Here is a 26,346-nt window from a genome sequence, read left to right as displayed (position 1 = left end):
GAGAGAGAGAGAGAGAGAGTGTGTGTGTGTTTGTGATGGACTATTACCTGGCTGTCAAAAAGAATGAAATCTTATTTGCAATGACGTGGAGAGAACTAGAGTGTATTACGCTAAGTGAAATAGTCAGAGAAAGACAAATACCATATGATTTCACTCATATGTGGAATTTAAGAAACAAAACAAATGAACGTGGGGGGGAAAAGAGAGAAGCAAACCACAAAAGACTCTTAACTGTAAGAGAACAAACTGAGGGTTGCTGGAGAGGAGGTAGATGGGGGTATGGTTTAAATGGGTGGTGAGTATTAAAGAGGGCAATTGTCGTGATGAGCACTGGGTGTCATTTGTAAGTGATAAATCATTAAATTCTACTCCCAAAACTAATATTACACTATGTTAGCTAATTGGAATTTAAATAAAAACTTGAAACTACAAAAAAAAAAAGCCTATGGAAAGAGCAAAAAATAATACCTTCTTAAACTATTCCACAGAAATAGAAGAGGAAGTAATGCTTCCAAATTCTTTCTAATCAGCATTACCCTGATACCAAAACTTGATAGACACTATGAAAAAATAATTACAGATCAATATCCCTGATGAACATAGATACAAAAATCCTCAAAAAATATTAGCAAATTGAATTCTATAATACATTTAAAGGATTGTTGACAATGATCAAGTGAGATTTATTCCAGGGATGAAAGAATGGTTCAAAATTTGCAAATCAACATGATACACCACATTAATAAAGGATAAAAATCATGAGATCTGAATATATGCAGAAAAAGCATGTGACAAAATTCAATATCCATCCATGCTAAAAACTATGAACAAAGTAGATTTAGAGGAAATATTTATCAATATAATAAAGGCCATATATGAAAAACTCACAGCTAATATCCTACTCAATGGTGAAAAGCTGAAAGTCTTTCCTCAAAGATCAGGAACAGGGCACCAATGTCCACTCTCAGCTCTTTTAGTCAACATAGTAGTGGAAGTCCTAGCTATAGTACTATGGCTACGTCTATTAGAATAAGTGAATTCAGTAGATTTCCAGGATACAAAATTAATATACAGCAATCTGTTGCATTTCTATATACTAATAATGAACTATCAGAAAAAGAAATTATGAAAACAATCTCATTTACAATTATATCAAAAAATGAAACACTTTGGAATAGATTTAACCAAGGAGATAAAAAATCTGGTGTAAGAAAATGGTTAAGTTTCATTCTTTTGAATGTAGCTGTGCAGTTTTCCCAGCACCATATATTGAAGAGACGGTCTTATCCCTGTCATCTACTTTTTCTCCTTTGTCATGGATTAATTTACCATAAAAGAATGTATTTATTTCTGGACTTTCTATTCTGTTTAGGTGATCTATGTGTCTATTTTTGTGCCTGTACTGTCTTGTTTACTATAGCTGCATAGTATGGTTTTAAATCTGGGATTGTGTTACTTCCAGCTTTGTTCTTTTTCTCAAGACTTCTTTGGCTATTTCAGGGTCTTTAGTGGATCCATACAATTTTGGGACTATTCTAGTTCTGTGAAAAATGTCATTGGTATCTTATAGGGATTGCATTTAACCTTTAGATCACTTTGGGTAATATGGGCATTTTAACAATATTCTTCCAATCCATGAACATGGTATATCTTCCCATCTATTTATGTCAGCTTCAAATTCTTTCATCAGTGTCTCAGTTTTCTTCGTACAGGTCTTTCATGTAATACCTGAAACCTTAAAACTCCTAAAAGAAAACAGGCAGTAAACTCTTAGACATTGGTCTTAGCAAGGAAACAAAGCAAAAATAAACAATTTAGACTATATGCAACTGAAACTCTTTTTCACTGTGAAAGAAACCATCAAGAAAACAAAAAGGCAACCTACCAAGAGGAGGAACATATCTGCAAATGATATATCCAATAAGGAGTTAATATTCAAAGTATATAAAGAACTCATACAACTCAATACCAAACAATTTTATTAAAAATGCATGGAGGTATGTGCTATGGTGAGCGCTGTGAATTGTGCAAGACCGTTGAATCACAGACCTGTACCTCTGAAACAAATAATACATTAGATGCCAAAAAAAAAAAAAGAAGAAGAAGATAGCAGGAGGGGAAGAATGAAGGGTGGGAAATCGGAGGGGGAGACGAACCATGAGAGATGATGGACTCTGAAAAACAAACTGAGGGTTCTAGAGGGGAGGGAGTGGGGGGATGGGTTAGCCTGCTGATGGGTATTAAAGAGGGCATGTTCTGCATAGAGCACTGGGTGTTATGCACAAACAATGAATCATGGAACACTACATCAAAAACTAATGATGTAATGTATGGTGATTAACATAACAATAAAAATAAATAAATCTCAAAAAAAAAATGGGTGGAGGACCTGAAGAGACCTTTTTCCAAAGATGACACACAGATGTCCAAGAGGTACATAAAAAGATGCTCAACATCACTAATCATCAGGGAAACGTAAATTAAAACCACAAGGAGATATCATCTCACACCTGTTAGAATGACTAGTATCAAAAAGACAGGAAATAAGTTCGGTGAAAAGGGAACCCTCATGTACTGTTGGTGGGAAGGTAAATTGGTGTAACCACTATGGAAAACTGTATGGAGGTTCCTCAAAAAATTAAAAATAGAAATACCATATGATTCAGTAATTTCACTTCTGGGTATTTATCTGAAAAAAATGAAGACACCAATTCAAAAAGATATATGCACTCCTATGTTTGTTGCAGCATTATTTATAATAGCCAAGATATGGAAGCAACCTGAGTCTCCACTAACAGAGGAAAGGACAAAGAGAATGTAGCAGGTATATTTATACAATGAAAGATTGCTCCTCCATAATAAAAAATAAAATATTGCCATTTGTTATTGCACAGCTGCATCTAGACGGTATTATGCTAAGTGAAATAAGGATGAGAAAGCAAATACAATTTCAATTGTATATGGAATCTAAAAAGAACAAATGAACAAAGAAACAAAAACCAGAAAGACTCAAATTCAAAGAACTTGTTGTCAGAAGGTGACGGGTAGAAGGACGGACAAATAGGTAAGAGGGATAAGAGGTACAAACTTTCAGTTATAAAATACGTCAGGGGATACAAAGTACAGCATAAGGAGTATAGTCAATAATATTTTAATAACATATGGTAACAGGGGCGCCTGGGTGGCTCAGATGGTTAAGCGTCTGCCTTCAGCTCAGGTCATGATCCCAGGGTCCTGGGATCGAGCCCCGCATCGGGCTCCCTGCTCCTTGGGAGCCTGCTTCTCCCTCTGCCTCTCTCTCTCTCTCTCTCATGAATAAAATAAAAATAAAATCTTTAAAAAAAATAACATATGGTAACTACACATATTGTGGTGAGAATTTCATAATGTATACAATTGTCAAATCACTGTGTTGTATACCTGAAACCAGTATTTTATATCAACTATGCTTCAAGTTTAAAAAAAATAAAATAAAAGGAACCACCCCAAGAGGTTGTTAAAACAGATTGCTGTCCCTCATACAGTAGGTCTGGAATAGGGCCCCCAAATTAGAATTTCTAATATGCACCCAGGTAATGCAGATGCAGCTAGTCTTAGTCTGGGCTGCTATAACAAAAATACTACAGATAGGTGACTTAAACAACTAACACTTATTTTTCGCCGTGCTGGACATTGGGAAGTCCAAGATCAAGGTGCCAGCAAATCTGATGTCTGATGAGGCCTGCTTCCTGGTTCATAGACAGTAATCTTTTCTCTAGGTCCGCACATAGCAGATGGGGCAAAAGCACTCTCTGGGTTTTGTTTAAGAAGTGTATTAGTCCCATTCATTAGAGTCCACACTGATGACCCAACCACCTCTCCAAAGCCCCACCTCTTGGTATCACATTGAAGGTTGGGATTTCAACACAGGAATTTCAAAAGGACACAAATATCCATTTCAGAACACTGCAAGTCTGGGGAACACACTTTGAGAAGCTAGTGCATTTTTATTTTCTTCACATGTAATCCAGTAACCATTACCATTATGAGCTCTATGAAATCTTCATAACCTTTAAGATTTTTAAATTTTCTTAAGATATTTATCCATTTTATAAACCCTGGTACATAATGTCTTTCTTGTTCAAAAGAGTTTACAAGCAAAATAGTATATGTGACCTTTGGTTTTCAAAAAACTGGTCAGCATCTTTTATCACTTTGATACTTTTAGTTTTTTCCATAAAATGTAAGGAATTTATTTTTGTCAATGTACTGTTGAATATCTTTAAATAATATTTGATCAAGATTTAAGAGGAAAAAACCTTTTTAAAATTAAACTATATTGAATGGAATCAATTCATCTTAAAATGCCATTATGAAATATCACAGTATTTATCAAAGTCAAAAGGAAACTGCTGCTGACATTTACGTGTTGTCACCCTAACAAACTGTGTTATTATTTTAATCTTTCCTTTGTTAAGTCGTTTCCTGTTAGAAAGGGTCTTGAATCTCATTATCTCTGTTATTTTCATCATCTTTATTTTTTGTCACCCTTTCTTATTTTTATAATTTTGACCATCAGACTTTTTTAACAATAGTTTTTGACATGTTGACATTTTGGAGCTCCTGCCAATCTTTCTCTTTTGGATTTTTTAATAGAAGACTTCCTTTCCTTTATATATGAATTGTGGAATGATCAAGAATTCTGAATACATAAAATTAATCTACAATTACAACATATATATTTTTAAGTCACTTCCATGTTATTTTGAGCTACATAACTATATTAACACAGTGTCCTTTTTTTCCCCCCATCCTTATTATTTTTTAATGCATGTCTTAAAATACAAGCAATCAGAATCCTTTAAATAAGGCAGTTGCTCAAAACCTGAAAAAGCTTTCTGCTGCCATCAGTTGATTCATCATCAACACACAGCCTACAGAATAGGCAGTTCTTTAATAGTTAAATATATTCCAGAAGTAAAGAGTGTTTATAATTCATTTACAAGTGAGTCTGTTACACCAGTAAATGTTGTTTGACCTGCTGTATAAAGTAAATAATGCTGTGTAAGAATTAGTCCTGGAATAGTTTGCTGAATTCCTATTTTCAATCCAGTAGATTAAAAACACAACTGTGAATGGTATAAAGACGTAGGAATCATATTGTGATAAAATCAATCTCAAAAATAGAGAATCCAGACCCTTGCTGGATAATTTAAGAACTCAGAAGTTTTCAACTTAAACATGAGTGCCACACAGAAAATATTGAAGATGTCTTTCAATGTGATGAAACTGTACAAAACTCTAGAACATGACCATTAGATGACCAATGTATAAAAACCAACAGGATTTAGAAAACACATCTAATTCTGAAGTAAGCAGAAATAAAAAGACAATTTACAAAGAATTGTAACTAATTTCTAATCATCATCAGAGTCTGAATCATATTTCTTCGCTCGGATAGTTTTCTTTTCCAGCTTTGTGAAGTTTGTTCCAAATTTCTTTTGGCTCTGAAATGGTGGCTCCATTAAATTTCCACCGTAACTGAGAATATCAGAACCACCCAGCCTCCATTCTAAAGTTTCTGTGGTGAAGTCATCTGTAATTCCTAGGTCAGTAAATCCAACCACATAATCTTGTGTTTTTCCGTCTTTTACCAGTGCTAGCGTGGGAATGACTTTGATACGCAGTCTCTCACAAAGGAAAGGTGCTTTTTCCACATTCAGCCTCAGAAATTTGGTCTCAAGATGTTTCTTAGACAATATCACCACATGTCGGTCTAATATTTTACACCTGAATGTGGAGTCTCTGTAGAAATGGCAAACCACTTTTTTACTCTCCTTGACTTCTTGAAAAAAGTCTCTCTCACTAGGGATTTCTCTGTATTCCCCATGTCCTTTTGAAAGCCATTCTTGTTTCTGCTGTTGCACTCTCCTTAGTGCCTCAAGTCTCTTCTCTTTGAGGCGTTCCAATTCATCCTCATCCATCTGATCCAGTTTCTGAATTTCAGAATCCAAATGTTCTTCTTCTAGTTTGGTAGTCTGAAGCAACTGATTTTCCAGAACTTTTGAAAACATGTCAACAGATGCATTAGCTTCCATTCTTCTAAATGGTGTAGTTCAGCCTTGGTGCTAGGGAGAAAGTTTGCTGAGCTCTCGGTGACACCTGAGAAGTGAGGAACTAACTGCTCCAGAAAGTCCACTCCGGCTTCACCCTCGCAGCAGCTGCCGGTGGCTGCGAACCCGCCGTCACTTCCCAACACAGTGTTCTTCTACCATATACATTGAAGTTCTTGATGAATTTATATAGAGTTTTGTTATTGGAAAACTCATTTCTTCAAGCTATTTCAGCTTCTCAATGGCAACTTTCCATGCCATTTCTTCTGGAACTTCCAGGTCTCATCTGGACAGATTATATGCTTGATGCAGTATGTGAGAGAGATAAGTGAGTGGTAAGTGAGATGCATACAAGTACCTTTGCCTGTAGATACATTAGCTATTCTCAGATCTGCTATAGGTTTACGTCATACAAAAGAATTCTGATGGGATTTCCATAAAAAAGAAAAAAACTGTAGTAGGCTTATTGAGAATATTCTTCAAACGACAGACCTTTAATTTTGACTGATTCTCAGTAAGAAGCAAATCTTTTGTTTTACATATGCGATAATTAGAATGCTCAAACAATTCAATCTTTGTTTCTCCTGTCTCCATTTCCCATATAGTTCTGTTACCAAGAAAAATAGTACATGTCCAAATCAGGATCTGGGGCTCTAAACACCTTGTGGATTAACGTCAGGACAGTTGGTGTTAGGATAATTCCTGGGAGTTCTCCCTATGCTGGCATAGGTACAGTAACTCAAGTGCAACCAGAAGTGATGCTGAATCTTTTCTTTTCCTCCATTGTTTCATAGAGGGTGTCCCTCAGGTGTGGTAACTTTATAGTGTTCAAATCAAAAATAAGTAAGAGACCAGAACTGACAATTCTGAGCAGACAAAACTAGGTTATACAAGCAAAGTTTAACTTAGTTTATTTTGCAAGATTAACTTGACCTGGGTCATTTTTTGCTTATGTCTCTGAAAATCATGGGTGAAGCTTAAACTGGCTCCCAAAATTGGTATGAGGTAATCACTAACCAATTTCCTCATTTAAGAAAATTCTAATAGGATAACCAATCACTGTGAATAAACAGTTGCTGCCTCCTCACTGTGTTAGCTGTTTTATAACAATATACACCTGAGCCTCATTCCAGGTTTTGAATGCTCCCAGTTTACAAACTGTCTTTTTGGTGTGTACACAGTAAACTTTTACTAATTACTACTTCAGTGATTCAAGTTTATTTCTGAAATTTTGGTAGCAGTTTAAACTACCTGTTACAAGATGGAATCATGATGAAATGGAGAAAAATCAATGAACATACCTTGGCGATCCTAGATTTGAAACCAGTTATAGTAACAAACTTTTTTTTTTTTTGGTAGTTTCAAGTTTTTATTTAAGCTCCCATTAGTTAACACATAGAGTAATGTTAGTTTCAGGAGAATTTAGTGATTCATCACTTACATATAACACCCAGTGCTCATCACTAGTGCCCCCCTTAATACCCATCACCCATTTAGCCCATCACCCACCCACCTCTCCTCCAGCAACCCTGTTTGTTCTCTATAAGAGTCTTTTATGGCTTGTTTCCCTTTCTCTCTTTTTTTTCCTTCCCTTATATTCATCTCTTGTTTCTTACATTCCACATGAGTGAAATCATATGGTATTTGTCTTTCTCTGACTTATTTTACTTAGCATGATACACTCCAGCTCTATCCATGCCATTGCAAATACCGAGATTTCATTCTTTTTGATGGCCAGGTAATATACCATTGTGTATATACCTCATCTTCTTTATCCATTCGTCAGTTGATGGATATTTAGTCTCTTTCCATAATTTGGCCATTGTTGATAATGCTGCTGTAAACATTGGAGTGCATGTATCCCTTCAAATCAGTATTTTTGTATCCTTTGGGTAAATACCTAGTAGTGTAATTTCTGGGTTGTAGGATAGATCTATGTTTAACTTTTTGAGGACCCTCCATAGCATTTTCCAGAGCGGCTGCACCAGTTTGCATTCCCAACAACAGTGTAAGAGGGTTCCCTTTCTCTCCATCCTCACCAACAATCTGTTGTTTCCTGGGTTGTTAAGTTTAACCATTCTGACAGGTGTGAAGTGCTATCTCATTGTATGTTTGATTTGTATTTCCCTAAATGATGAGTGATGTCTAGCATCTTTTCACGTGTCTGTTAGCCATCTATATGTCTTCTTTGAAAAAATGTCTATTCGTGTCTTCTGCCCATTTCTTCATTGGATTAGTTTTTTGGATGCTGAGTTTGGTTAAGTTCTTTTGAACACTAACCCTTTATCAGATACATAATTTGCAAATATCTTCTCCCATTCTGAAGGTTGCCTTTTAGTTTTATTGTTTCCTTCACAACAACAATGAAATTTTCAGTGGACTTTTATCTTGTAGAAGAAGGGCATGTTTTCCATTTAGCAGTAACTGTTGCATTTTAGGATGTGGGATAACAATTTTTTAGAAGTGTAAGTTTGTGATATTGGGTGAATGAAGGAAAATAAATAGTAGACATTTGACACTTTTTCCTATTTTTGAGAAACCCCCCTTATATAAACTGACCCCACTCCCTAAACAGAGGCTTAAAAATGCCTTTTGGTGGGGTTCTCTCAATCCAGACCCCATATATTGAATGTACTCACCACAAACTTTAAATAGAAGGTAGTATGTAAAGAAATAGAAACCATTCTGGCCAGGTGGTAGCCAGAGGGCAACTGTATGTTCAGCTCCAGGGGTAGCAGTATCCATGGTTCTAGGGAGCAATTGCCTATGCTCAGTCTTGAACTATTTCCAACAGGTGACTTGTGCAATGCAAATTACAAAATTGTTCCTGGCTATGAAGACTCCAAGCCTGACTGTTCACACCTCCCAGGGACTGCTTTATATAAATATTATCTTCCTGCTGCAATTAGTCACCTTCACTAAAATCCCTGAGTGTTACAAATGCCAAACTCTTTGATGAGAAAATGGATATTTGAATTGAAAAATTTTTTTAGCCAAAAGATTAAATCACTCATGATACACTGCAAGTTTTAAGAATACACTATGAATATACTGAGAACTCCTACAACTCAGGGGCACCTGGGTGGCTCAGTTGGTTAAGAGGCCAACTCTTGATTTTGGTTCAGGTCAAGATCTCAGTGTTATAAGACTAAGTCCCACATTGGGATCTCTGCTGAGCACAGAGTCTGCTTAAGATGCTCTCTCTCCCTCTCCCCCTTGCCCCTCACTTGTGCTCTCTCTCCCTCTCAAGAAAAAAAAAAAACAAACTCCTACAACTCAACAAAAAAATTAAATAGCCTAATCCAAAAATGGGTAAAGGACTCGGGTAGACATTTGTCCCAAACTGACATACAAATGGACAAGCATATGCAAAGATGCTCAACATCACTAATCATCAGAGAAATGCACACAAAAACTACAATAAAACCCATTTAGGATGGCTACTACCAAAAACCCAGAAAAGAAGTGTTGGTGGTTACATGGAAAAGTACAAACCCTTGTACACTGATGGTGGGATTGTAAAATAGTGTGATGGCTATGAAGAATATGTTGGTTCCTTAAAAAATTAAAGATAGAACTATCATATAATCTTCAAATCCCTCTCGTTGGCATGTATCCAAAAGAACTGAAAGCAGGGTCTCAAAAATATATTTGCACATCCATTTGCATAGCAGCACTATTCACAATAGCCAAAAGATGGAAGCAACCTAAATATCTATCCATGGATAAGTGGATAAACAAAATGTGGTATATGCATATAATGAAATATTACTCAGCCTTAAAAAGGAAGGAAATACTGTCACATGCTACAACATGGATGAACTTGAAGACATTATGCTAAGTGAAACAGATCAGTCACAGAAGGACAGATACTGTATGATTCTACTTATATGATGTATGTAGAGCAGTCAAAATCATATAAAGTAGCATGGTGGTTGCCAGGAGATGAGGGGAGAGGGGAATGGGAAGTTATTTTTTAATGGGTAAAGAGTTTCAGTTTTACAAGACAAGAAAAGAGTTATGGACTTGGATAGTCATGATATTTGCACACTTAATACCACTGAACTGTACACTTAAAAATGGTTAAGATGGCAATTTTTTGTTACATTTTTTTTTTACCACAATTCTAACAACACACAAGAACACAAAATATTTTAATCAAAAAATTTCCACAACTGGGGCACCTGGGTGGATCAGTCAGTTAAGTGTCCAAGTCTTGGTCTCAGCTCAGGTCATGATCTCAGGGGTGGTGGGATGGAGCCCTAAGTCAGGCTCCACACTCAGCGGGGAGTCTGCTTGAAAGATTCTCTCCCTTTGCCCTTCTCCCCACTCATTCTCATTTTCTCTCTCTCTCTCAAATAAATATTTAAAAACAAAAAACTCCAAAATTTGTATAAGGAAAGAAATCCAAACATAAGGTAAGGAGTATCTCCTGTTTTTCTTTGCTCTGATTAATTCCCATGTTTGAGTTTTCACATGCTTTCTTCTTTACTAGCAATACTATGGGGTTATTAAAAGACATTCAGTGAAGAAATTAGAAGATATATAAAAAAGAAAAAAACACCTTTATGTCAAGCATGCCTGATTTATCTTTCAATCAAAGTGGGCTTTCTCCTAAGTTGGTATTGTTTGGGTACCACTTTTAGATGATGAGGTAGAGGTAGAGAAGAGAGCTATCCCTCCTGCTATCCTAAACATATGTGGGGTTTTTTTATATCAAACATAATTTGATCCATTGATGATAGGAAGTCATCTATGAGAAGTAGTTTTTTGAGGATGTATGGCCTGAAACATGCAATGAGATCATACAGAGATTCAACACTGAACAATTAATCTTCAATATTAACACACATACCAAGGCAAAGGAAAGAAATATTGGTCAGGCTACATAAACACTCATGGAGTAGAAGTGGGGAGGAAAGTATAAGCCATCATTCTAAAATGAGTGCAGAACAACAGATTCTCATGATTGTCCCTTGGCACACATGCCTGGTGTGCTAAGTGGTTACTGATGTTTTTCCTATCTGAGAAAAAAAATTGTCCCATCATTCTGCAGATTTCATTTAGAAATAAAAGACATAAGTCAAAAGCAACACATTTTATTTGAACTTACTATACACTTCTATGTGAAAGAATTTCCCCTGAGAGAATTGGTATATATTTTAACCAATTTGTCAAGGCTTTTATTTTTATTATATAAATGATGACAGAAATATGTGGGAGGAATGACATTACAGGTTTCTATCAACTCCAAGTTTCTCTGTTTACACCATTTTTAAGAGGAAGAAGCCAACACAGTTTATGTTCCTGAAGCTTCCAAAAATGTTAGGGATATTGATTTTGTCTGTTATTATAAGGTTAGAATATACTGATATTAGAGAAGTCTTGTGCCTTAGTAAAAGCATGAATCCCTGATTTAATTCTTCTTTTAAAGTTTCAAACACGACTATTAAAGTTATTAACTTATCACCCTGAAGGAGAAATCCCCAAATGGCAAAATTCATCTTCTATTATCTCCATTTTGTTCTACAATTAAAATAATAAAAGGTAAATGCAGTCATTGGATCTCTGAATATCTCATGACTATCAATTAGATTTTGTTCAAGTACTTTTAAAAAGATGAAAAATGTTAAGCATACTGCTAATGTATTTTTCCCCCACTTACTAATTGTGTTTTTAGAGTAATTTTTTTTACTTTGAGTTAAATTTCAGTTGAAAATGAATTGAATTCCTAATCATTAATTCCATCCCCAACAATTCAAATGATTAGAATATTGTTAGAGGTTTTGAGGCACTATTACAATTTTTATTCACAAGGGAAGGGGGTGATATAAATATTTTAACATTATTTAGTAAAAATTTCACAGCCTAGGCTTCAGACACTAAAAACTGAAGTTTTGGAAGGTAGAATTTCCAAACCTGGTATCTATTATTAAAGTACTTTTAACTTGTAGATTACATATTAACCTTGTTTCATTTGTTTTTTTAAAACAAGTCTAGTTGTAAATAACAGCAAGACCACCAATGACAATGATAACCACAATATAAATATTAGTTATGTTCTGCCTCTATAGTTAATATGTTACACATATTAATTCATTCTCACAAGGACCCCATGAGGTAAATAGTATTATGCTCATTTTACTGGTGAGAAAAAAATGAGAGTGAACAGTAGAGTTATGATTTGAACCCTTGCAATCTGGCTTCAATGCTGTCTACCCATATGTGCTGTGTTATAGCATGCAAGATTTAACTGATATAACTTCTGGTTTGAGATTTTGATACCATGTGACAGACATAATCTATCCTTAAATTTATGTTCATAACTGCATGGTCAATACAATGCTAGCTGCTATAAAAGACAAACCCTCCAAATCTCAGTGACTAAACAGAATTCATTTCTCGTTCAAATCAGGTCCAAAGGGGTTTCTGTGACTGGTGGGGACTTCACATGGGGTAACTCAGGGTCCTACGTTTCTTCCATGTGTGGAAATCTAGGACCTTGGAATCCTGTCTCTAGCCAGTAAAGAAGGAAAGGAGGATCATGCATGGAAATTACTACGGGCCAGTCCTGGAACTGGTACATTTCATCTCTGCTCTCTTTCCATTGCCCAGAACTCAATTACAGGGGCAAGGAACACTTGGAAATGCTGTTTAGGTATGTGTGTGCCCAAGGGAAAAAGAAGAGAGATCAGTGAGTAGCTGGTCAATATCTCCCACATTGGTCTCTGCCTATCTTAGTGATGTGCTACTCATACTTTCTGATTCTAAAACTAGTATTTACTCCACTATACCTATCTTTTCTAGACACTCCATTATACATATATCAAAGTAGATGATACCAGTATATACAAAGGATGTTACGAAGTACAGGATTTAAAAAATGGCCAGATTCTGGCCAATGAGGAGATTCTGGGTGTCAAGGGGGGGAAAAAGAAAGGCTAGACAATGTAGTACTCAATCAGGTCTTCACTGAAGATTTTTCTTTCTCTTCCGTGAGGAAAACTTATCTGCTAGATACCTGTTTTCTTATCTGTCCCTGCTACAAGATATTAACTCCCTTGAGAACTTAAGGAATTCCTTGAGGAATTTTGACAGGATTTGTTATTGATATATAGTAAGCATCCAAGATACCCTGGGTTTGTTAATTATTAAAAGTGCTCTGTAAATACTTAGTGCTAGGAACATAGCAAATGCTTATTAATAGAAGTTTGTGGATTATTGCTTGGACAATATTGGTTTTTAATTGTGAGTAAAGAGAGAGAATCCAAACTTTGAATCTCGATTAAAGGCTTACAGAAGGATTAGACTGTTTTCCTTTCATATTTACTTTTGAAGGTAGGTGTGCAAGAAATGGCTGATTATAGGGCAATGCCCTTTGATATGTCAAGCACATGAACTTTTATACTATAAATGTAAAATCTGAAAAGCAAGACTCAAAAATACATTAAAGCATGCTTGTTCTTAGGTCTCTGGAAAAAGATTAAAAACAAAAATCAACCCCACATTTCCCCTTGGATGCAAAATCAGAATAAAAGGACAATAAGACAACTATGATAAATAAGTACTTCTGTTAGTTATCCTATTGACATTTGAGGTTTATTCATGCTCAAACAATATGCCAGACACAATCTTATCCTTTAAAATTATAAACAAAATTTTGTACTCCTTCTTTACCCAACTATTTAAATGCCGTAACCATATTGTCCAACTCCATGTCTAGTTAATTACACAATAACATACCATCTATTAAAGAAAGGTCTTGAATTCTGAGATTAAGAATATTATAGGTTCATAATCTTTTATTGGAAACCTTTGGTTCCAGATAGGTTTCAGACTTAGAATTTTTTATATCTACATATAGTATGTGGAACATAAACATAGTTTGAAATATCCCAGAATACTATAAAGATATATATTTCTCTAGAAAATATGAATACACTGAAGTAGATGGAGACCATAAATAGCCTCATGTCAATTCAGATCAGGTTTTGCTAAAAATGAGTTTGCCACAAATTTATGTAGAAAATTTTTATTTTTGAGAGCCTTTTAGATTTTAGAATCATGAAAAAGAAATGATGGGCTCATAATATGATTAAATCTTCAGTGTTTAAATTAGATATTGTTCCTATGCTGCCTGTTCATGAAGCAGTTTTAATGAATTACAGATATTTAAATATCTCAAAAATTTCAAACTATTGTATGGTCAAATAAAAATGTTTCTGGTGGTTGTTGGTCCAGCATGTAAGAAGCTAACAAGTAAAAAGAGTGAACACAAAAAAAATCAATTTTTCTTACATCTGTCAGAGAGGTGAGGTCACAAGGCAAACTACTACCCCCAAAATCAGATAGACAAACAGGTGGGTAGAAAGAATCATGACTTACTGGAGCAGAAACTCACATCACAGGAACTGGTATTGGTGTAGGAAAATACTGACTGTAATAGACGAAATTCTGGAGGCTCAATGTAGACAAATCTGAGAGATAAAAACTCCAGAGGGACCAAGTCATGGCAGCTGGAGTGAAGGGGGCTCCTCAATTTTCATTTATTCTTCCAGGAGTTCTACCAGGTTATTATAGTGAAGATCAGAGGAAAACAAAACAAAACAAAACCTTGGGCGTCCAGGGGAAAGGAGAAAGTATTTTTCAGTGTTCAGAACTTCTTAACAAGTCCTGCTCTCAAGAGAAACTCCTTTACCAAAGCCTAAACTACTGGGGTTTTCTCAGGTCCTAATTTACTTGGGGGAAGAAAAATACCATACTCTGAGAGGAAATATCCAAATGTAGCCCCCCTCCCCCCGCCAAGCCATCCAATACCATTTAAAGGGTGGGGGGGGGAGGAAAAAACTGAGAAACACTTGTGGAGTTCATAGCTGAGGGACATAGGCCTACTAAATGACTGAAACCTAATCATAGGAATATAGAACACTTCTAACATACCTTACCATTATTAAAGACCTATTTACTACAGTTTCTTTAACCTAGTATAACATGTCCACATTTCAATTAAAAACTACAAGGCAAACAAAAAAGTTCTGAAGATACAAAATAAGTATTATAACCAGACCCAAATATGCCAGGAATGTTGAAATAATCACACTGTAAGTTCACAACAACTATGCATAATATACTAAGGACTGTAATGTAAAAACTAGACAATATGTAGGAAGAGATAGACAACACAAGCATAGACAGATGATTTTTGAGAAAAAATTAAAAACAAATATGATAGACCACATTTTAGGCCATAAAGTACCTTAAATTTAAAAGGATAAAAACTCATATAGCCTATGCTCTCAGAACACAAAGGAATAAAACTAGAAGTCAACATAAAGATAGCTAAAAAATACCAAAATACTTGGAGATTAAACAACATATTTATAAATAACACTTGGGTCAAAAAAGAAATTTCAAAAGAAGTTAAAAATACTTTGAACTAAATGAAAAAAAATACAGTTTAGCCAAATTTGTGTGATGCAGCAAAAAGACATATATTAAACTATATATATATTACATTGACTATATATATTAGAAAAGAACAAAGATCTAAAGTCAATAACCTAAGCTTCCACCTGAAGAAAACTCAAAATGGAAGAGCAAGTTATATCCAAACTAACCAGAAGAAAGAAAAATTAGAGCAGAAATCAATGAAATTGAAAACATGAAAACAGAGAAAAACCAATGAAACTAAAAGCTGGTTCTTTGAAATGATTAGCAGAATGTGTAAGCCTCTAGTCAAGCTAATAAAGTAAAACAAGGAAAAAAACACAAATCACTAAAATGAATGAAACAAGGGAAATCACTACAGATCCCATGGACATCAAAAGGATAATAAAGGAATACTACAAAAACAATTCTAAAGGACAATTCTATGGCCACAATTTCAATAACCAAGATGAAGCGGACTAATATCTTCAAAGAAACAATCTGTAAAAACTCCCACAAGAAGTACTAGACAATCTACATAGAACTATATCTATTTAAAAAATTGAATCGCTAATAACTTTCCAAAACAGAAAGTATGACGCCCAGAAGTATTAATTCTATCAAACATTTAAGGAATAAATTGTAACACTATGATCACTTCCAGACAACAGAAGACAGGAAATACTCCCTAACTCATTTTATGAGGTCAACATTGTCCTAATACCAAAGCTAGATTTAAAAAATGACCAAACTGGAGCGTCTGGCTGATTTGGTTGCTAAAGTGTGTAACTCTTGATCTTGGGGTCATGAGTTCAAGCTCCATGTTGGATATGGAGCCTACTTAATAAAAATTAAACAACAACAAAAAATTTAATGACAAAACTACACTTAGCATAATACTCTCTAGCTCCATCCATGTCATTGCAAATAGCAAAATTGTATTCCTTTTTATGGCTGAGTAATATTCCATAGTGTGTATATATACCACATCTTCTTTATCCATTCATTAGTCAATGGACACTTGGGCTGTTCCATAATTTGGCTGTTGTAGATAATGCTGCTATAAACACTGGAGTGCATGTATTTTTGAATTAGTATGAATTAGTATTTTTATATTCTTTGGGTAAATACCTAACAGCATGATTGTTAGATTGTAGGGTAATTGTATTTTTAACTTTCTGAAGAACCTCCATAGTGTTGTCTAGAGTGACTGTTCCAGTTTGCATTCCCACCAACAGGGCAAGAGGGTTCCCTTTTCTCCAGTTACCAGGGGGGAAGGTAGGATGGGAGATGGGTTAAATAGGTGATGGGGATTAGGAAATGCACTTGTGTGATAAGCACTGGGTGATACACAGAAGTGTTGAATCACCGTATTGTACTCCTGAAAGTAATATTACACTGTATGTTAACTAACTGGAGTTTAAATAAAAAGTTTAAAAAAAGACAAAACTACAAATCAATAACTCTCAAAGAGATGCAAAAATATACAATAAAATATTACCAAAATAAATCCAACAATGTATAAAAAGAATTATAAACCATGACCAAGTTGGACTTATCTCAGATATGTGTGTTCAATATTCACAAATCAACGAAGGTAATCCATCACATGAACAGATCAATTACACAATCATCTCAATCATATCAATAGATGTAGAAAAAGCATTTGAAAAAAATCAGCACTTAAATTTATGATAAAACTTTCAGCACACTAGGAATATAGGAAACTTTTCTCAACCTGATAAGGAACATCTACAAAAAAACCTACAGCAAACATCATACTCAAATGGTGAGAAACTAGACACTTTTCTGATAAGATCAGGAATAAGACTAGGATATTCCCTCTCATCCCTCCTTTTCAGTATCATAGTGGAGGTCCTAGCTAATGCAATGAGGCAAGAAAAAAATAAAATGTAAAAACATTGGAAAAGTAGAAAGAAAACAGTCTCTTTATAGATGAAATGACTGTGTATGTAGAAAATTGTAAAGATTCAACCAAAAAACTCCTGGAACTAATTAGTGATTACAGCAAGGCTGCAGGTTACAAGGTTAATATATAAAAGTCATTTATTTCCTATATACAAGTAATGAACAGGTGAAATTCAAAATTAAAATCACAATATCATTTATATTCACACTCAAATAAATGAAATACTTAAGTACCAATGTAATAATATGTATAAGATATATATGAGTAAAAGTACAAAACTGAAAAAAATAGGAAAGACTGAATAAAAAGAAATACTACGTCTTCCTTGATAAGATTCACTATTGTCAAAAAGTCAGTTCTTCCCAACATGATTGAATTCAATGCAGTCCCAATCAAAATCCCAAGTTATTTTGTGGATATCAACAAACTGACTTTAAAGTTTATATTGAAAGGCAAATTGTCCCAGAAAGACAATTCAATATTGAAGAAGAACAAAGGCAGAGGATTAACACTTTACTCTAGAGCTATAGTAGTCAAGACGGTATGGTACTGGTGAAAGAATAAATAGATCAATTGAACAGACTGAGTCCAGAAATAGACCTGCATAAATATAGTCAACTGATCTCTGACAAAGGAGTAAGGCATTACAATAGAGAAAATAGAGCCTTTTCAACAAATGGTGCTGGAACAACTAGACATCCACATGCAAAATTTAAAAAAAATGAATGTAGACGCAGGCATTATATACTTCACAAACCTTAACTCAAAGTAATACATGGACCCAAAAATAAACTAAAACTTCTAGATCATCAACAGATTAGAGAATGAAAAAGAATGGATCAGTGATCTGGGAAACAGGGTAACAGAAAGCAACCAAGCTAAAAGCAAAATGCAAGAATAAAAAAAGAGAATAGGTTAAGGAAACTCAGCAACACCATCAAACACAGCAACATTTGCATTATAGAAATCCCAAAAGAAGAGAGAGAAGAGGGCAGAACATATACTTGAAGAAATAATAGCTGAAAACTTCCCTGATTTAGGGAAGAAAACGGACATTCTTGTCCAGAAAGCACAGACAGCTCTTAATAAGATTAACCTAAGAAGGTACACGTCAAGACACATAATTAAAATAGCAAAAGTAATGATAAAGAATTTTAAAAGCAGCAAGAGAAAAGAGTTACATACAAGGAAAACCCCATAAGGTTATCAGCTGATTTTTTAGCAGAAACCTGGCAGGCCAGAAGAGAGTGGTATAATATATTCAAAGGGCTGAAAGGGAAAAAACTTCAACCAAGAATACTCTTACCCAGAAAGGTTATCATTCAAAAAAAGAAGGAAAGATAAAAGCTTCCAAGACAAACATAAGTTAAAGGAATTCATAACCACTAAACCAGTATTACAAGAAATATTAGACTTCTGTGAGTGGAAAGAAAGGGCTTTAATTAGAATAAAATCATATAAGGAAAAAAATTCACAGGTAAAAGAAAATATATAGTAAAGGTAGTAGATTAATCCCTTACAAAGCCAATATGGAGGTTAAAGCACCAAATTAGTAAAGTCAATTTTATCTACAAAAATTAGTTAAGAGATACACACACACACACAAAAGATGTACAATATGACACAACATACATAAAACTTGGAGGAGGAAGTAAAAATTTAGTTCTTTAAAAATAGAAATACCATATGATCCAAGAATTCCACTACTTTACCCAAAGAAAACAAAAACAGTAATTCAAAAAGATATATGCACCCCTATGTTTATTGCAGCAGTATTTACAAGGGCCAAGATATGGAAGCAACCCAAGTGTCCATCAACAGATGGATGCATAAAGAAGATGTGGTATGCCATGGCAATCAGACAAGAAAAAGAAATAAGAGGCATCCATATTGGTAGAGAAGAAGTTAAACTGTTACTGTTTGCAGACATGATACTATACATAGAAAATCTTAAAGACTAGAACACCCAGAAATTGGCAGCATTTCTATACACAAATAACACCATCACAGAAAAAGAAATTTTAAAAAATACCATTTATGATGGACCCCCCAAAATACCTAGGAATAAACCTAACTAAAGAGGTAAAAGACCTGTACTCTTAAAACTATAAAACACTCATGAAAGAAACTGAAGATAACACAAACAAATGGAAAGATATTACATGCTCGAGAATTGGGAGAATTTATATGGTCAAAATGCCCATATTACCCAAAGTAATCTACAGATTTAATGCAATCCCTATGAAAATATCAATAGCATTTTTCACAAAAATAGAATAAAACTTGTCTGAAACCACAGGAGACTCTGAATAGACAAAGCAATCCTGAGAAAGAACAAAGCTGGAGGTTTAAATTCCAGATTTCAAGAACACTACCAACCTGTAGTAATCAAAACAGTATGGTACTGGCACAAAAATAGACACGAAGATAAGTGAAACAGGATAGACAGCCCAGATGTAAACCCACATTTATATGGTCAATTAATCTTTGACAAAGGAGGCAAGAGTATACATGGGGAAAAGACAATCTCTTCAGTAAATGGTGCTGAGAAAACTAGACAGCTACATGTAAAAGAATGAAACTGGACTGCTTCCTCACACCATACACAAAATAAACTTAAAATGGAGTAAAAACCTAAATGTGAGACCCAAAACCATAAAAATTCTAGAAGAGAACTCAAGCAATAAATTTTGTGACATTGGCTATAGTAACATTTTTCTAGAGATAGGTTTCCTTAGGCAAGGGACACAAAACCAAAAAGTAAACTAGTGGGACTTCATCAAAATAAAAACTTAACTGCATGGTGAAGGAAACAATCGACAAAACTAAAAAGCAATCTATTGAATGGGAGAAGATATTTGCAAATGGCATATCTGGTCAATGGTTAGTATCTAAAATATGTAAAGAACTTCTAAAAGTCAACACCCCCCCAAAATGGATAATCCAATTAAAAATGGACCAAAGACCTGAATAGATGTTTATCCAAAGAAGACATACAGGTGGCCCACAGACACATGAAAAGATGCTAAATATCACTCATGATCAGGGAAACGCAAATCAAAACCACAATGAGATACTTCACACCCGTTAGAATGGCTAAAATCAAGAAGACAAGAAACAACAAATGTTGGTGAGGATATGGAGAAAAAGGAACACTCATGTGCCATTGGTGGGGATGTAAATTGGTACAGCCACTGCAGAAAACAGTACGGCGTTTCCTTAAAAAATTAAAAATAGAAATACCAAAAGATCCAGTAATCCCCCTACAGGGTATTTACCCAAGGAAAATAGAAACACTAACTCTAAAAGATATATGCATCCCTGTGTTTACTGCAGTATTTATAATAGCAAAGACATGGAAGTAGCCTAAATGTCCATTAATGTATGAATGGATAAGGAAAACGTGGTGAACACACACACACACACACACACACACACACACACACACACACAGGAATATTACATAGCCATAATAAAGAATGAGATCCTGCCATTTAACATAATGTGGATGGACCTAGAGGGTATTATGCTAAGTAAAATAAGACTGAGAAAGACAAATACTGTGTAAAAATGAACAAAAAGCAGAATCAAAACTATACAGATAATAAACTGTTGGTTGCCGGAAGGGAGGGTGGTGGTAGTGGTTGGTTTGGCAAAATGATAAAGGAGAGACGGTGATACAGGCTTCCAGTTATGGAATGAGTAAGTCATGGGAATAAAAATCAGAGTAAACACAAAACAAACAAAAGAACACACACAAAGGATGTAGTATATACAAACACACACACATATATATATATACAATGGAATATTAATCATAAAAAAAGAAAGGAATCTTGCTATTTGTAAGAACACAGATGGACCTAGAGGGTATTATGCTAAGTGAAATAAGACAAAGACAATAAACAAAAACAAAACAAATAATCAGTCTCTTATATACAAAGAACAAACTGGAAGGCAGTGGATGGAGAGGTGGGTGAAATAGAGAAAGGGGATTAGGAGGTACAAAGTTCCGGTTATAAAATAAATATCATGGAAATTAAAAGTACAATATAGGGATTATAGTCAATAATATTATAATAATGCTATATGGTTGACAGATGGTGACTGCACATATAATGTGCAGTGAGTAATGTATAAAATTGTTGAATCAGTATGTTGTACACCTGAAACTAATAAAATATTGTATGCTGCTTATACTTCAATACAAAAAAGTCCTAGAAGACAAAAAAAGAGAAAATCTAGATGGCTTTGGTCATAGCCACAACTTTTTAGATACAACAAAGACATAATCTATGAAAAAATAACTAATAAACAGGACTTTATTAAAACAAAAAATATCTTCCCTATGAAACATACTGTCAAGAAAATGAGAAGACAAACAACAGACTGGAAGAAAATATTTGCAAAAGACACATCTGATGAAGACAGTCATTCAAAATATATGAAGAACTCTTAAAACTCAGCAGTAAGAAACCTAGCAACACAGTTAAAAAATGGGCAAAGGATCTAAAGAGGCACCTGACCAAAAGAGATAAACAGAGAGCAAGTAAACAAATGAAAACATGTTCAAACCCATATGTCATTAGGGAATTAAAAATTAAAACAAAAATGAGACACCACTAAATACCCATTAGAATGGTGAAAGTCCAAAACACTGAAACCACCAAATGCTAGCAAGGATGTGGAGCAAGAGAAACTCTCATTCATCACTGGTGGGAATGCAAAATGCTATATCTGCTTTGGAAGACAGTTTGCAGCTTCTCACAAAAGTAAACATACTCTTGCCAAATAATTCAGCAGTCATACTCCTTGGTACTTACCCAAATGAGTTGAAAACAAGTCCACACAAAAACCTTTATGCCAATTATTACAGCAGCTGTATTCATAATTGCCAAAATTGGAGGCAACTATTAGGTGCTTCAGTAGGTAAAAGGATAAACTGTGGCACATGCAGACAGTGGGATATTATTCAGTGCAAAAAATAAATGAGCTACCAAACCACTAAAAGTCATGAAGGAACCTTAAATGCATACTACTAAAGGAAGGAAGACAGTCTGAAAAGGCTACACTTTTTATTCCAACTATAGGACTTTCTGAAAAAAGGCAAAACTATGAAGACCATAAAAAGAATAGTTTGTCAGGAGTCCTGGGGGGCAGCAGGAATGAATAGGTAGAGGAGCATAGGGAATTTTTAAGGTAATGAAACTATTCTGTATGATACTGTAATGGTGGATAAATGTCACTTTATACTTGTCCAAACCCATAGAATGTTCGACACCAAGATTTATCCCTAATGTACACTATGGATTTGGGGATGATAATGATGTAGTTTCATCAATTGTAACAAATGTACCACTCTGGTGAGGGATATTAATAGTGGGGGGATGTCTATAGGGGGTCTACAGGAGGTCTACAAGAACTTTCTGTACTTCCTCTCAATTTTGCTGTGAACCTAAAATTCCTCTAGAAATAAGGTATATTTTAAAAACAGACAACAAAAATGATTTTGTTTTTGATCTAAACCATTGTTGCTTCCAAACTATTCACGGGATCTTTGGCTTTCTTTTTTACTTCCTTTCTTCAATGTTTTTTTAACACTCAGCTAGGCCAATAGTTTCCTATTCTCATTTATATTAAAACATTTGAATCTGCCATTATGAGTAAAAAGCCAAACATTAGCAGTTTCAACAAAGTTAAAATTAATAGTTAACTATAGAGTACAAGCTGGTGTTTAACATATAAAAATAAAAGATTTCTTTCTTGCTTGCACATGATTTGAGTCAGAATAAAATCATCTTGACATTAACCAATGTATATAGCCTGTGAAAATATATGTTCTCAGTTCATAGGAAACTGGATGCTCACACCTTACACAGGAGACAGACCAAATTTTTTCTCTTGCCATAGGGCCATATTTGTTCAACACCAGGGAAACAAAGAATATAATGTTTTTTTCCAACAACAAGTCACAGTAAATTTATAAGACACAATGGATTATGATGAAATGTAATGCAAGCTCAATCTTGATCCAGCTTTCACTTTTATCCTACCCTATGTCCAAATGTACAGGGAAACATACCTCTAGATAGAGACCACATCACACTTACATAGAAATATTCTCCTGGGTTGGCATATGTGAATTTGCAAGCTTCCTAATACTGGTCAGTTTTGTAATTAAAAAAAAAAAAATACAACATAAAACTTAGTGGTTTCTATTGGTTTATCAACTCTGGAGAAAAGTAATGAATCCAGAAGTTTTACAGATTGTCAGCATTTGTCCAAGCGCTATCTTTAATTTAACCAACTCAATTCTCCCTCCCCCATTTGCTATCTGTGTGACCTTGGAGGATTTATTTCACCTCTCTAAATCTCAGGTTCCTCATTAAAAACAGGATATTACTAGTACCTACACATCACAGGATTGAAATGAGAAATTAATGAGATGGTGTTTAAGAACAAAAACTGATTGAAAATTATTTCCCAAAGAGAAAAATGCTATAATGCCAACTAGTGACTAAAGCATAGGCTATAATAATGATTATATAGTTTAAAGGCTGTTTAATTTTTTAAGGTAAATTTTTAAACTAATTAACCCTAAATGGCTACACCAGTTGTAAAACCTCACATGAGATCACTTTTGAGAGCTATTTTTGACAGCTGGGAAACTCAGGCATTTGAAAGTGTTTACTAAGACAGCATGAACCCTCCGACAGATGGGGAAAATAAAACCTTCACAGGCACTTAATTGTGAATGCCTAAATATTGTACCTTCCAACATTTAATTACTTGAATTTTAGTATTGTTTTTGTATTTTAAAGAGCTATAAAAATTTATGTGTTCTATTGGGGGGGAAAAAAAAAGCTTTCATGACCATCACTATAGTTTCTGAATGGTTTGCGACTCAGTTATGCCTGATCCTCAAAAAATCTCCTTTTAGACACTTTGTTTTTCCTCTAGACCAATATTTTAAAACCTTCATGTCTTAGTCTTCCTATTTATTATAGAAAAACACACTAAATAACACAGTATTGAGTAAAATAAAATGCAATCAACCATTTTAGTTTTGCAGTAAAGGCTGTACATTCAATAGATTTTAGGTAAAATTCTACCCATAATCCATCTTCAGTGTGTGTTGGGGAAGGTATGAAATATACAGAAAGATTTTAAATGATGTTCTGGCTTCCTCAATTTCTCTTAATTGATTGACTATCTGCTTAAGTCTAGGGTGATGCAGCAGACAGCCTAAGGTTATACCCACTTGGATTTTATAAAGAAATTGAGATATAGGTATGTAAATAAATGACCTCTGAAATTGGTTATCAATCTTTGATCAAATCAACCACTATTTATTGCTTTATTCTTAAGCCAAAATAAAAGAAACCAATTAAAAAAAAAAGCGTGCCTGATATAACATCTTTCTACTTATAGCATAAACTATGCTATATTCCGTTATATCTATCAGTTTAGAAGAGATATTTGTTAATAACAGTAATTGCAGCTATTTGATATACTGATTTAAAGTCTATTAATGTTCTTCCAATAACTTTGGGATAAGACCAAATAACACAACCAGGAGGAGCTCTAAACCAATGTATAATGTAATAGTGTCAATTTACATGAAACAGGGTAGTGCAAACAATATCCTGTAAATAAAGAAGTCATGCACTTAATTTTTTATGAAAACAACTACTTTTTTTAGAGAGAAAAAAATGCACTAGCCAGCAGGGGAGGGGGAGGGGAAAGGGGAAGAGAGAGAGAGGGAGAGGGAGTCCCAAGCAGATTCCACGCCCAGCACAGGGCCCCATACCGGGCTCGATCTCAAGACCTGAGCAGAAATCAAGAGTCCGACACCCAACCAACTGAGCCACCCAGGCACCCCTAAAAACAACTATTTTTTAAAAGGAAAATTGTTTGAAACACAGAACTATGAACGGTATTTATTATTTTCATTATATAGATGTGTTCCTTATAGGTTAAAATAAAGGGGCCAAATTTCTCCTGTTTGACTCTTCCTGTTGTAAGAGAAATTTAAAGATTTTTTATTTATTGATTTGACAGAGAGAGACACAGCAAGAGAGGGAACACAAGCGGGGGGGTGGGAGAGGGAGAAACAGGCTTCCCGCTGAGCAGGGAGCCCAATGTTGGGCTTGATCCCAGGACCCCGGGATCATGACCTGAGATGAAGGCAGACACTTAACTGAGCCACCCAGGCACCCTTATAAGAAAGAAGTTTAAAAGGAAACTCTTGGTATAGTTTTTGTCCTAGGGCAGTTGGTGACTAAAATACAGCTCATTGCTCTGAAATAGTTAAGATTTTCCCCCCAAAGTTTCTGGTTTACAGAGTATTTAATGACTCATGAACTATATACGAATACTGACCATTTTTATCTAGAAATTAAAAGCTAGGCTTTTTTTTTTTTAGGCAGATGTGGAATACTTTGTTGAACCACAAAAGGATATTGATCATTACATTGAGTTTAATAAGGATTATAGTATCTACAAATTGTTGGTTGTTACTTAAAGTTTTGCAGGAGAGTCAATCCTTAATTCATAAAAACCTAGTATAAATCTTCAAATTATTCTCCAGGCTTGGTTGTATTATAGATAATGTGATATGGATATTCTGACCCACTTAAAGGATTTTAGTACAGCATTAGCATTCAATCTACTATAGGTCTTAAAGAAGTAAATAGTTAAACCATAAACAGTTTTATGGTTTTTGACTAGGGAAAATAAAAAACATGAGAGATTATCTGATATTTTGAGGGGAAGTAAATAAATTTCATGTTTTAGAAAATCATTATAGTGGACTCATTATTTATAAGTTCATATACTTGCTACATATATCACTATTCTGAGTTCATAAGCGAGAGAAAGACACAGAACAGAACAAAT

The 26,346-nt window shown here is 34.6% G+C and overlaps 1 protein-coding gene and 1 pseudogene across 13 annotated transcripts in view; both read right to left on the bottom strand.

The window, feature by feature from the left end:
- The window catches only part of NOL4 (nucleolar protein 4), a 422,575-nt gene that overhangs the window by 133,174 nt on the left and 263,055 nt on the right, over positions 1 to 26,346 (bottom strand). The gene's annotated exons all lie outside the window — the stretch shown is intronic.
- Positions 4,800 to 6,103, bottom strand: LOC112835268 (thioredoxin domain-containing protein 9 pseudogene; annotated as a pseudogene).

The sequence above is a fragment of the Callorhinus ursinus genome, unplaced genomic scaffold, assembly GCF_003265705.2.
Source record: "Callorhinus ursinus isolate GAN/ISIS: 27379988/994484 unplaced genomic scaffold, GSC_fseal_2.0 scaffold11, whole genome shotgun sequence".
Taxonomy (NCBI): Eukaryota; Metazoa; Chordata; class Mammalia; order Carnivora; family Otariidae; genus Callorhinus; species Callorhinus ursinus.
This window is presented reverse-complemented; position numbering and strand designations above follow the sequence as displayed.